Here is a 13,236-nt window from a genome sequence, read left to right as displayed (position 1 = left end):
ACTGGTAACTCCCTGTTCTTGGCTTGCAGATACAATGGACTTTTTACCTTAGGAAAATCTATTGGGATGCTGATGAAGTTGGCAGATCATTTCTGCCAAAGGAGGAAAAAACAAACAAATAAAACAGTAAGTACAACACTGTTACAAATTCTCTCATAGTCTCATAGTTTCTCTGCTTGTAATTGTTAAGGGCAGAAGTCCTTCAACAAATACTGTATGTAAATATAGTATCTGAGTATACTAAACGTGATATTTATTGAAACACTGAGGGATCTGCTACTCCATGTATTTGACCTCCATAACCTCATCTGGGAAAAGGGCAAAGGACAGCCTGTGTGAGCATCTTATCCTTTTCATTTTCCTATATAGAAATTAATCAAATAGGAAGACACATCTGTGAAAATGTCAGAGCAACACTCTGGATATTTCAGAATTTTCCTCATAGTGATTTAGATGCTCATTGAAAATTCAAATTCATTCTTCTAAAATGTTCAAAACGCTGCCTGCATGGTAGAAGTTCAACTTCAAATCTGTATCATTTTCTCTCCATCAAAAAAGTAATCCATAACTGATATATGCATAGATAGGTTTCACTGCTAGAATTTCCTGATGTCGTGTCCTATTCTTCCCAATCCTACCACAGTCCAGTCTGCTTTATTGCTCTCCTCCCTTCACATCCTAGATAATAAAGCCCAAAAGGACAGGTTCATGTTTTATTCATCTTTATGTCACCATCAACCTGCACAAGACTTGACATCTAATACGGTCAATAAATGTCTGCTTCACTAAATCAAAGTAAAAACCACCAATGATTAAGGTTCTCAGTTACAAAGAAAGGAACTTGAAAATTGAAAAGAAAATCAACTGTTTAAAAATTATTTTTCTAACCTAGACAAAACAGATAACAGCCATAGTGATTTATTAAGTGCATTGTCTCTGTCCTGTTATTAGTACAGTGTATATTGTTTTTTCCTTCTGACTTACCTATTGCATGCTGAAATCATAATACATCCTGAGTCACAAGAAACTTGTTGAAACACAGTTTATTTAAGTAATAAGTGCTAGAGGCATGATGCTACACTGAGTCTCAGTCTAGAAACTTCTTAGTCATATATCCACTGCTTCCAAACTTAGCTGAAAGAAGAACTGCCTTTCATAACACAAAAATCTCGGATTGGGTTTACTTTGCTGCAGTCCCCATGCAAAGTGTCCATGGAAGACAGGTGAACAACAAGAGGTATTCTTTATCACTGGGCTCTACCTTCTATATCAAAAGAAAAAAATAAGAAAAAACTTTCTCCTTTAACACACATATCCAAACACACAATTGGGTGTGCACACAACTGCATGCACACACACACACACACACACACACACACACACACACACACACACACACACACGTTCACACTTAAATACATACCAATAAACATGTCTTTCCCTTTCACTACCAAAGACTCAGTTTCACAACAAATAAACATTGGCTAAATGACCTTATACACATTAATCTCTAATTCAGTATATGTTACTTCAGTCACTGAAAATTCACTCAAAACCCATTGTCAAATCCAAGGTTTCCTTCATAAATTTTCTCAATTTATTCGTAGCACTCATAGCCACTATGCTCAATCAGATTCCTTAAGTCTGAAAATGCAATCACTTGTAAGGAATAAAGTTAAATGCCAACAACTACAGTTTAGTGTCACTGTTTCTAACACTCTTAGAAATGAGAAGACTGCCCCAAGGAGTTTAGACACAGAGTCTCTTATGGAGACAGAACTCTTAAACCAAAGGTCTTCAATCACAGGTCTATCAAAATGTCCTTCAAAATGGATCTTTCTTTTTTCTATCTGCTACATCCATACCTCAAGACTTATCATTTTGATTACTAAAATCAAGTTTCATGCCCATGTGAAATTAATTTCACTTAATGATGGTCAGGACTCATTTCCAACAAATGACAAATGGAGGAAAAGATGAAAAGGCCACAACCAAGGAACCAGTAGAGAGGCTTCTTAGATATTATGGTTTTGCTTTATTTTGTTTTTCTGTGTGCTTTTGTGTCTTCCTAAAAACCATTGTATAATCACATAAATGGGAAACCGGATTCTATACTCCATGTGCCTCACATGACACAGTAGCCCTGACCAAAGGTGTTACTACAATCTCATTAGTGAGACTAAGCCAGAAATGCTGACCTGAGAGACATTCAGACAAAGTCATGACTTCCAGAAAATAAGAAACCATGCTTAATAAGCTAGTTCACAAATAATTGTTTCATGAAGTAATAATACAGTGTACTATTTGCAGAGTAGGAAAATATACTTCAACTATGTCTCTAAACCAAGAATTTTTTTATTGTTTGATACATTTATTTTTCAGAGCATATATATCGTATCCTGTCTCTTAATGTTTGTTAACTCACCATTTAATGCTTTTTAATTTTGTAGCCTTCTTAATTTTGTTTTAAATTTCATATGGAATGAAAGAGTTGACCACCTTCACACTGTTATGTTGCTGCTAATTTAGCTACAGTTACAGTGTCAGCTATAATGAGTGGGTCTTTAAGAGTGAACGTTCTTCCTTTGACACATATTATAAGGCCCGTGTTCTGATAGATTTATGAAACTTCCCAGTATGAACCGGCAAAAAGCGTCATGAACATTTTGAATTTTGGATGCCCAGATAGCCAAAAACTGGTTGAAAGGCTAAATTTTTATTAGGCACCTCAGCATAAAACCAATAATGACAAAACTACCAGATGGGAGGAAGCCCACCTAATACTTTAGAGCAGTGGTTCTCAATCTTCCTAATGTTTCTACCTTTTAATACAATTCTTCATGTTGCGGTGATCCCCAATCATAAAATTATTTTTTCTATTAGTTCATAACTGTGATTTCTCTACTGTTATGAATCATAATTTAAATATCTTTATTTTCCAATGGTCTTAAGCAACCCCTGAGACAGGGTTTTAGACCCCCAATGGTGTTGAGAGCCACGGGTAGAAAACCACTGCTTTAGAGTATTTTATTCATATTTTATTTTCACTGGGGATAATCATGATACATACAACTTCTTCCTTTCTTACATACATTGAATGAGGGATTAAGAATTATCCTAGACTGCTGAAACAAACCCTTAATAAATATAAATATAAATATAAATATAAATATAAATATAAATGATACCTATAATTAGTATAATTTTTGATCTAAACCAATTTAATATGTGGTTACAAATAAGTTAAAATTTTCCTAGAATGGTAAAAGGAGAAGTCTTAGTATAGACAAGGCTTTAAATGTTCAAGAGTTCATAGGCTTCTACTGAAGACCCAGACTTGTACAGGTAGACAGATGAAACTGCAATCCAAAGTTCAAAACAGAACTACACAGGTCATAAAAGTATAAAACCCATATCTTCATGTTTCAGGAAAGTCTTTCCTCAACTGAATGAATACACATGCTCATTCCTGCTCAAAGCACACCAGCAAAGAACATGTCACTTAGTTGGCATCATTTTAAAATTAGATGCTATTCCATCAAATTTAAAGTCCAGAGAATGGTAGCTCAAAATAATAAATAGCTTAACAAGAACGAATTCTGTAGGCAGGGTATGGTGGCAAAGAAGAGATTTCCACTAGACAGGTGGGTGGCAGAACTTGGGCTCAGAAAAATGTAGTCATTCCCTGAAGAGATCAGAGTGCTGAGTGATGGGTTACTACTTATAATGAAAGATAAGCTATCCACTAAGAACAGAGCATTCCAGTGCTCCATCAAACTTGGGCAGAGTCCTTTCTATGTGTAAGAATAGCAAAGAGGACAGCCCACTGGTTGTCTCTCACTCAAGGACATACACAAACCAGAGGGGAATATTAAATTCTAGCTGTTTAAATAGTTTCCATTAACCTATTTAACTGCATTTTTCAATTTGCCTACTATTTGAAGGGAAAACTCTATCTGCAAGGGGGTGAGTTTGGTAGACACATGGAGTGGATTTCTTGAGTATGGAATGAGGGCTCTGATAGGCAGCATTCATCTCCAATTTCCACTACCATAGGAATCTTTTATAAAGTCCACTAAATAGGAAACATGGATGTCTCAAAATTGTTACTAATTATCCCAGTGGTATGTCCAGCCACTCGTGGAGGAACTTCAGTTCTGGATCTATTTGTAGCATGCAAATCTGCAAGAATTTATATTTTGGACAACGCATTTTTAATCCAATGAAATAAAGATCTCAATAAAATAAACTTTTATCTAAATTGTAATCCTCCTGTATATTTCAGACTATTTAAGAAACTCTCAAAAATATTTTTAAAAGAAAATAGTCCCTTTCAGGGCAATTTGACAAATGCAAATTTGTCTAAAAAAAGTAAGTCCCTCTGGAGTCAGTGAAATCTGGATTTTCAGTTGCACCTAATAATGAACGAGCAAGGTCAGAGAGTCAGGAAAACAACTGCTGGGCTCAGCAACAGGTATGTGTATGTCTGGCAGTAAAATGCAGTTACGGTTTAATAAAAAGTTTTCAGGCAATTGCTTAAGCAATCTTGGCAGGAATTAGAGTAGGAGGTAAGAAGCCATGGAGGAAATTAGGCCAGTAGCAACTGCTATTCAACAATAGGAATTTTACTTTGTTTTATTTCCATTTATGTCTAGTTGGAGCACCTGTTGCAATACATACTGTGATGATTTAAAGAGCTGTTAACATAAAGAGATTTTTATAATAATAAAGAAGAGCCTGTTAAAACATTACAGTTTGTTGATACCGATGCATACAAGTGGAGGAAAGCAGAATGTGTATAAATGTGTCAGAACTCAAGTTCATATATGTCAAGTCAATTAATGGGAAACTGCTGAACAGTACATAGCATAGACTTATGAAAGTGTAGAATTACAGAAAAGCAGCCTTTTATGATGATGGAAAAAGAAAGCCAAAAATAGACAAATAATTTGATAGAAGTCAGTCTTTTGCATCAACCTGTCAGAGCATTTAGATGGAGGCCAAACATGGAATATAGTGAAAAGCTTCATTAATGAGGAAAAAAAATCTATGTGGTTATTATTACATTGATTTGTCAAGAAAGAAAACAAGTTTAACAAAATTTCTAATGTCTGCTGGCTCTATTAAAAGAAATACTGCATTTAGAAATGTTTCTATATTTAACTAGCAGCAGCAAAGTCCAAGAAGCCACTGTTCTAGAAGAATAGGAGTTTAGTTCTATTTTATTATCTGTGCTGGTTGTTTAAATTATTCATTTCTAAAATTGGAAATCAAATGCCTTAGAAATGAGAATTTCCAATGGACACATTAGCAACTTCTAAGAAATATATAGTTTTTAAGCTGCAATAAATTTTAACTCAATTAAAATGTGTTCTCCATGGAATGATAAAGTTTAGGTATGGCTAAATATATAAATTTCCCAAAGAAAATTTTACATGGATATCAAAATTAGAATTTTAAAAAATTAAAAATATGGGTAATATGTCAGCATGAGCAAATGCTACTAAGAGCTTATGAATGTTACTGGGTCCCTCACTGTAGTGTAATATTGTATGAAATAATATACCATTCCTGTTCTAAAATTCTTGGTAGGAATTGCATGAAATTTTGTCTTTTGGATAAAGTTGTTAACTTCTAGAAAAGGAAATTAATCAGCTATGTAATACTTGATTTTAATTAAAAAATTACCCATAGGAGATTGTGGGTTGAAATAATGTTCTTATACAATTTCAGAAGATTTGATTAAAATCAGAGAATTTGTGTTTAGGTTATGAAAAGCAAGAGCATTATAGATCAGTAAAGGATGTTCTGTATTATATAAACTATTTTCTAGATTTTAGGAATATTTGTAATCACTATTATATTTAAAACATGTGTAGTACTTTTTGAGGGTTTATTTGTTTGTTTGCTTTAATCAAAGGAGTCCAGTAGTCATTTAAGTTTATACATTAGGCTAAAAAAAAAGCCATCCTATAGATAGAAATTAAAATTCAAAATGGCATCCTGTGTGTTTTATTAGGATCACGGTGGTTCTTTAGTTCTCTCATGTTAGCTATAGTTTATTCCTTCCTATAAAATTCCTTCCTTCCTATAAAGTGTTGTAGCTAAATCATTGCAAAATTTCAAATATGAGCATTCATTTTTACCTTAAATTATTAAATAATCCTTGAAATCACATTCAAGGTGGTTTCATTTCTGTGCTCTGGGACAATCCCCTTCTCTCTGTTACAGAGAGAAACAGACATTTCTTTCATTAACACTTTCCATGTCTCCTCTGGAGCAGTAACTGAGAAAAGAAATACTTATCTTTTTCAAGGTCCAATCTTTCTAATTTGATGGAAGACAAAAATGTGATGAACACATTTATAATAGGACCATGGATTTCTGCAATCACCAAAGTAGTTTCCTGGTACTCACAACAGTACAATAAGCAAAAACGGTAAAGTTTGACAAAAACACATGCCATTACACATGGAAAGAGTTAAGGGAATGTATGTGAGAATTCATAAGTTTTTTTACTGTTTCAAAAATAAAAAGGAAGTTCATAGTCTACGTTGGCCTCTTGAGCTAACTGCCCAGCACTGTGATTAGACTAGAAACAAAAGATTCTTAATTGTGGCATCCAAGACATAAGTAAATGCCCAATACTTAATATCCTTTCTTTTATCTTCTGTAATAAAAGATAATCATTTCAAGATATTAGTGAAATTTTGTAAACACAATTGTTTTAGTTACATGAGAGAAAGAACAGAGCTTGTATAAGAATGAAGATCAATTTTAATTAGCAGAATAAATTGTTAAAAAAATCTGCAAAGCTTAGAAACAAGAAAAAAGGTGTCAGCCAAAAAAAAAAAACAATTTAAATGCACTTACAAAAACTTTGACAGGGAAATCAGAGAGCAGATTCCCTCCATGAAATGAGAGTACTTTTAAAAACATACCATCCTCTACCTAATTCTTGTTTTCAAGATTTAGTTTATCGTTATTTGTTTGTGTTTGCATGCATGCATGCTCCTGCATATGTGTTTGGTTCATGTGTTGACCAGAAGATGGCAGGAGCTACAGCTGCAGGGCATTTGAACACCTTAATATGGGTGCTGGAACTAAACTCTGGTCCCCCGAAAAAGCAGCAAGCACTCTTAAGTATTGAGTCTCTAAAACAACATAAGAGTATTTCTGAACACTTGGAATATAACCAAGATTCTTAATATCTTAATAATTCCTCACTCATTAGATACAGAATACTAGGACTATGTAAACCATGAGAATATTTTATATTATAATCTGTAACATGAAATCATTACCCAGGATAGAGGGGAGAGAGCAAGTTAACAATATTCTCAAGTGCCTGAAAAAGCTCAGTAAGCCCTGACATTAATAAGCAATAGATTGAAACAAAATCTATGGAAAAAAATGCACGCCCCATTGAATACTTTCTCATGAGATCTTTACCTCCCCATATAATCCTTCATGTCTTACAAATGTGACATCTTTCAAAATGGAAAAACAAAACAAAACAAAACAAAACAAAAAAACACACATCAAGGACCTCATGGAAAATTACCAGAAATGACATGCTAGGCAGGACCTGTTTGATTTTAAAATTATTTTCTCAACTTGTATATAATAATATTTCCCCAAAGTATCATTTGTTTAAAATATGGAAGGAAGTCACTGTTAATTTATGAAACAAATATTTATTGAGTGTCTACTTAGCACAAGACTTGAAGTCTGGGGACACAGTGGGAACAAAACAGGAAATACCACTGATCTGATGCAACTTAAAATCTCATAAGGATATATAATTTTCCAAACAGTTCTGCTCCCATTGTTTTATTCTGAAGCAGCATGAATACAGCAATGTAAAATACATTCATACACCATCTGATTTATGTACCTCTGCTCCACTAAACCAGACAAACTAAACTTTAAAAAAGGATTTATATAATGGATTTATTTTGGTTGGTAGCCATAATATATTAATGAGACAAATGAGTAGAACTATTAAAATACTATATTTTCAAATAATAGAAGAATATGGTATATTAAATACATTTTGCAGTCATTTTAGGAATGATAACTTTTTTTCAAGACTTTGTTTTCTGGTGGTCTCTACTGTATGGAATAATGTAGAAACAAAATACAAATGGGGATATTTAGTGGGAATTTATTTAAATGATATAATCAGTTTTAAATTACTTCAAAGATTTCATATTTATAAATGAGTTTAGTCATTTTCATTGCAGTGTTGATATAAAGATGTATGCCCCATGTAAGGTTCATATATAGTCTTTTACATTCCAAGAGCTAATCTAAGAACCTCAGACAAACTATAATATAAATAATTCTATGATAATTTCAGAGTGAATTATATCATCACAATTATATTCCAATAATTTTAAAACATAATTCTGTATGTTACATTGACTAGGAAACCACTTTGTTATTATAAGAATATATGGTTATCTATAAGTTGAGTTACTATTTAAAAACCTCTTACAACTGTTTGATTAAAACATTTCAGTCTTCTGAATATGTCAAACTAACATGTAAACGAAAAATATTTAAGGTTAGAAAAAATGTTTTTGAAGCCTTGCGTAGTATTGTTATTTTATATTTGTTCATGATTACAAAGTAAATGTCCATGGATATCACTTAAAGTATTTAAGCTACAGTGTGACATTAAGATTTTGAATTGTGCTTAGAGATAAGTCTCAGTATATAAAGGCACTTGGCACCAAAACTGACAATCTAAGTTCAGTCCATAGGACACATTCCTCTGTCTTCCAGAAGACTGCCCTGCCATGCATGTGCACACAATATATGAGATACAGGCAAACACACAAATAAACAAAAGTAATATTTAAAGTAGATTCTGCATTGTATACTGAGTCCTTTGCAATAATCACAACATTTTCAATGTACTTTTAATCATCTTTCCAAACATATTCCAACATCTGGAGGGCAGTGATGAATGTCAATTAAAGAAGACTAGATTTTTCAGGTAGATCACATTTGGAGACCTCAAAACCTTTTTATACAGTTTCATGCAGAGAACATACAGACATTAAATAACCATTACAATAACCTGTCTAACACCATATCTACTTCACACCTAAAGCATTCACCAATTCCTCTTATATAAATGTAAGTGGCTCTTGAATTAAAGGACATGATAACCTGAGGAATGCACTTGACATGTTTTATTTTTTGAGAAAGATTCTACCTAGAATTTAAAATCATGTATCAAAATGAATATCTCCATATTAAGGTAAATGCAATATGTGAGCTTGTATAATAATATCAACATGTGCATTGTGCCATAAAATGATTTAGGCAAGGCAAATTAATTATAGTTCATTAAAAAGTATGGAAATATATTTAAATACTCTGATTATGAGATGGCACCTAAATTTTACCCTCAAAGTAGGAATTAAGTATCAAAGATGTCCACAGCAAAGCAGGACTTTAAAACATCATATACCAAAATCAAACAGAAGGCCAATTTTAAGATCAAGTATGGAAGACAAGGAAAAACAGGAAATTAAAATATCACATTCAAAAGAAGGAACCTGATGTAGCATGTTCTACATAATCACTATGAAGAATTAATTTATCAGAATAAGAATTGATGGTTTTATTCACTCCCTCTTAATATGACCATATATGCCTACTGTGTCAAGCTGCACAATAAGCAGTCAGTTCTGATATAACACCTGATTTGAAATGCTATATTGGAGTTTGCCTATGTTATTGGCATATTATGGTAAAAAAACACTGAGTAGTTCTCTACAAACCTGTGCTTGCCAGGTAGCATGTTATGAAGATGCTTTAATTGGTACATTGCAATGATCATTCTTCACATATCATTGGTTGATTCTTTCATGTCTCATCAGTCTAATAGAGATGATCTCCATTTCTCCTCAGACACTCAGCTGAGATTCCAGTTATTCCTTCCCATACTTCACTCTTGGCTATATTGTAATTACTCACCCAGCCATTCAGGGTGGCACAACATACCCTTAATCCCAGCACTCAGGAGGCAGAGGCAGAGGCAGAGGCAAGTGGATTTCTGGGAGTTTGGAAGCTAGTCTGGTCTACAAAGCAAGTTACAGGACAGCCAAGGCTACAAAAAGAAACCTTGTCTTGATTAAATGAATATATAAATAAATAAATAAATACACAAATAAATAAATAAACACTCTAGCTACACATGAGCTTGGAGGTCTTGGGAGGTGAGAGAAAATTTGGAGTATGGAAAGTTAACTGAAGTGGTAAGGGGTCCCATTTATACAGCCACAGTAAGACATCTCACTAGTAAAGGTTTTTGTGGTCATTCACGTTCCCGCAAGCAACGCATATACCCACATATTCTGAATCAGACCAATAAACGCATGGTTCTTCAAGCTACACTTGACTAGGATCATTATTTGGTCTGTTGCTGATGTCCTTAGTTGAACAGATTTTTGTTCACACCTTACCAGAAAACTTCACACAGCAACAATGTATTTTAGCATAAGTAATACAAGAACTGCAATGCGTTGTCTTGGATTTCTACACACTACTTTACCCATACACAGGAATTTAGAAAATTAAGAGAAGTTAAGTGTGAGTCAAAATAAACCTTTTTTTCCTTCAAGAGAAAGAGATGTTATGTTCTGCATTTTGTTAATTTTCTTCAGCATTAATGATGCTAGCATCTTGGGGAACTATTACCTCTGTAAATGGGCATCTATATCTTCTAGCAGACACTATAAAATTAGAGAAAATGCAAAAATTTGTGTTTTGAACTGAGGAAACAGCAGTGACTATACCCAAATCTGATTAATCTTTAATCACTTTGGTGCAGGACTGTTATTTAGGGTTGGCTCTCTACCTTTTGCCAAGAATCAAGAACTGTACAGCCATTATATCCTCAGAACAATGGCTGTTTATCCTTGGTAACACTGCTAGACCTGTCCAGGCAGACTGACCCAAAACACTTGGCCAAGTCTGAAGCAGAACATTCATTGTGACTTCGAATCTTCTTTCCTGGTATTATTTCCTGATCTACCAACTTCTGTAAACGACTCCTAAGTGACAAAGAATAGTGTGTCAAAGGACAAAAGCATCACAGACTCACCATATCCTTTGCTAATTATGTTTTTGTACAGAACATGTTTTCTTGCCAAATCATGTGGACAGGCTCAAACAGACAAAATGTTCTGGAGGGGATAGTCATGAAGTCCCCCATATCCTGGAACTATTGCTTCAATCCAATATTCATTTATCTCTTCAAAAGTCACCTTTGACACAGTCTCATTCCTGATGTTCCATACCTAGGTAATCCTTTAAACTCTTGCACTAAAGTAGGAGAACGCTGGGTCTTTAGCTGTTACACAAACCTCCCGAGGAGCACTTTTATTTTAGTTTAAGCCTACTGTAGAGTTCACACATCATCAAAGTAAAAGATTAGTGTGTCAGGGGGATCCCTATCTCCAAGTAACCATTCAGTAGAGATAATCACATTCCTGAAAGGGTAATTAAAATGAAAGGTCAGGTTTAAATTTTATAACAAGAAGTTATTTAATTACCATATAAATATTATATTTTATAATATCTTTTATACAGCTTATAGTAAATTCTTATGGCATGACATCATTTCTGTCTATTTGATTCTTTAATTAAACTTTTATTTAACCAAGAAAAAGCATCCTCTCAGGACAGATGAATAAGAAAAACAAAAGATGCATTTCACATTTTCTCCTAAAAAGATAAAGGCTACACTATCTCATTATTATTTGGAGGTATTACATGACAGTGTTTATATGGATTCATTTACTATGATGATGGCTAAGGTTTTGGCATTGGCTTACAAAAAAAAGGGACTGGTTAAGATTCTAATGATTTTAAAAATCATTTCTGGTTCACACAATGCCACTCTAAAGTGTGCTATCCATGAATGGGAATGGAGTTAAAATTTACCATTAACTTTGTGTCTTTAAGGTTAAAATTTTATAAAAACATATACAGCTGAATTTATCCTCATAACCTGAAATGTCCTGCATCCACTCACCTTTAACAAGATTGATAAGATAAAGTAAACTTCATTTTTGAGTATAATTTGTTCATTTGTTTAATATATATTTTGTTATTGACCTATAAATGAAGGTCAGAGTATAACTTTGTTCTACTATAAAGTCTCCTCAAGTATATTTTATTCCCAATTGATCTGTTTTTTGTTCACCTCATTAGAATATCCATACACCAGGAGAGCAGAGACATGATTGTTGTTTTATACTGTTTACAACTCCACTTGATCTTAGCCAAAATGCTGGGAAGCGATACTGTATAGAACTCACAACCAGAAATAACCATCCAAGATCTCAAGAGATGACTCAGTAGGTAAGAACATATATTGCTTTTGCAGAGGACCTGGGTTTGATTCCCAGCACCTATATGGTGACTCACAAATATCTGTAACTCCAGTTTAAGAATATCCAACACCCTCTTCTGTTTCTTGGGACAATCCACACAAGATTAAAAAAAATGTAAAGGTAGGAGAAACAGGCATGCATGTAAAATAAAAAGAAATAGGGGATGAGGGGAGGGAGAGCGAGAAGGGGTTGATACGTGAAACAAGCTAATAAAAAAAAAAGAAATAAATTTACAAATGAGTAAAACATAAAATAACTATCAGAACCAACTAGTTTTGTAAACACAGTGAGTGAATGGGAATATAAGGATATTCTATATACCATAGAGTTTACATATGAAATAGTTTTCAGTTTGGCTACAAATTTTGAATACTTAATTCTCCCTTCATATTAATTATGTAAAAGAAATCATCAACTCTTTAAATCCTGGTGGTCCTGCTTACTATAGAAACAGAAATTGAGTACACATTACTATCTATTTGTCACAAAACATTGAGCTGTTTGTTGAACAAATACACTATTGCTGATATTTGAGATCTATTAATTTATTGAAAATAAAAGAATGTATAGGAGATAAAAAATAAATGACATTGAAATTCTGAGATCCTGGGGTCATGTGGATTATATTTTATTGTTTTTAATCTCACAAGAGAGCTTTTACTTAATGTCTATCAACATTTTATTTTGCAGTTTCTTTTATCTCATTGCTGATTTTTTTTGTTTTAATTTTTTCATGTTATAATTGAATTACAATGTCTTTCCCTTCTCTTTCTCCCACCAAAGTTTCAGGGAATATTGAGGAAAAGGGAGTAGGAAGATT

The sequence above is a fragment of the Cricetulus griseus genome, assembly GCF_003668045.3.
Source record: "Cricetulus griseus strain 17A/GY chromosome 1 unlocalized genomic scaffold, alternate assembly CriGri-PICRH-1.0 chr1_1, whole genome shotgun sequence".
Lineage (NCBI taxonomy): Eukaryota > Metazoa > Chordata > Mammalia > Rodentia > Cricetidae > Cricetulus > Cricetulus griseus.
The sequence above is the reverse complement of the archived record's forward strand: the minus strand, read 5'-3'. Positions refer to the sequence as shown.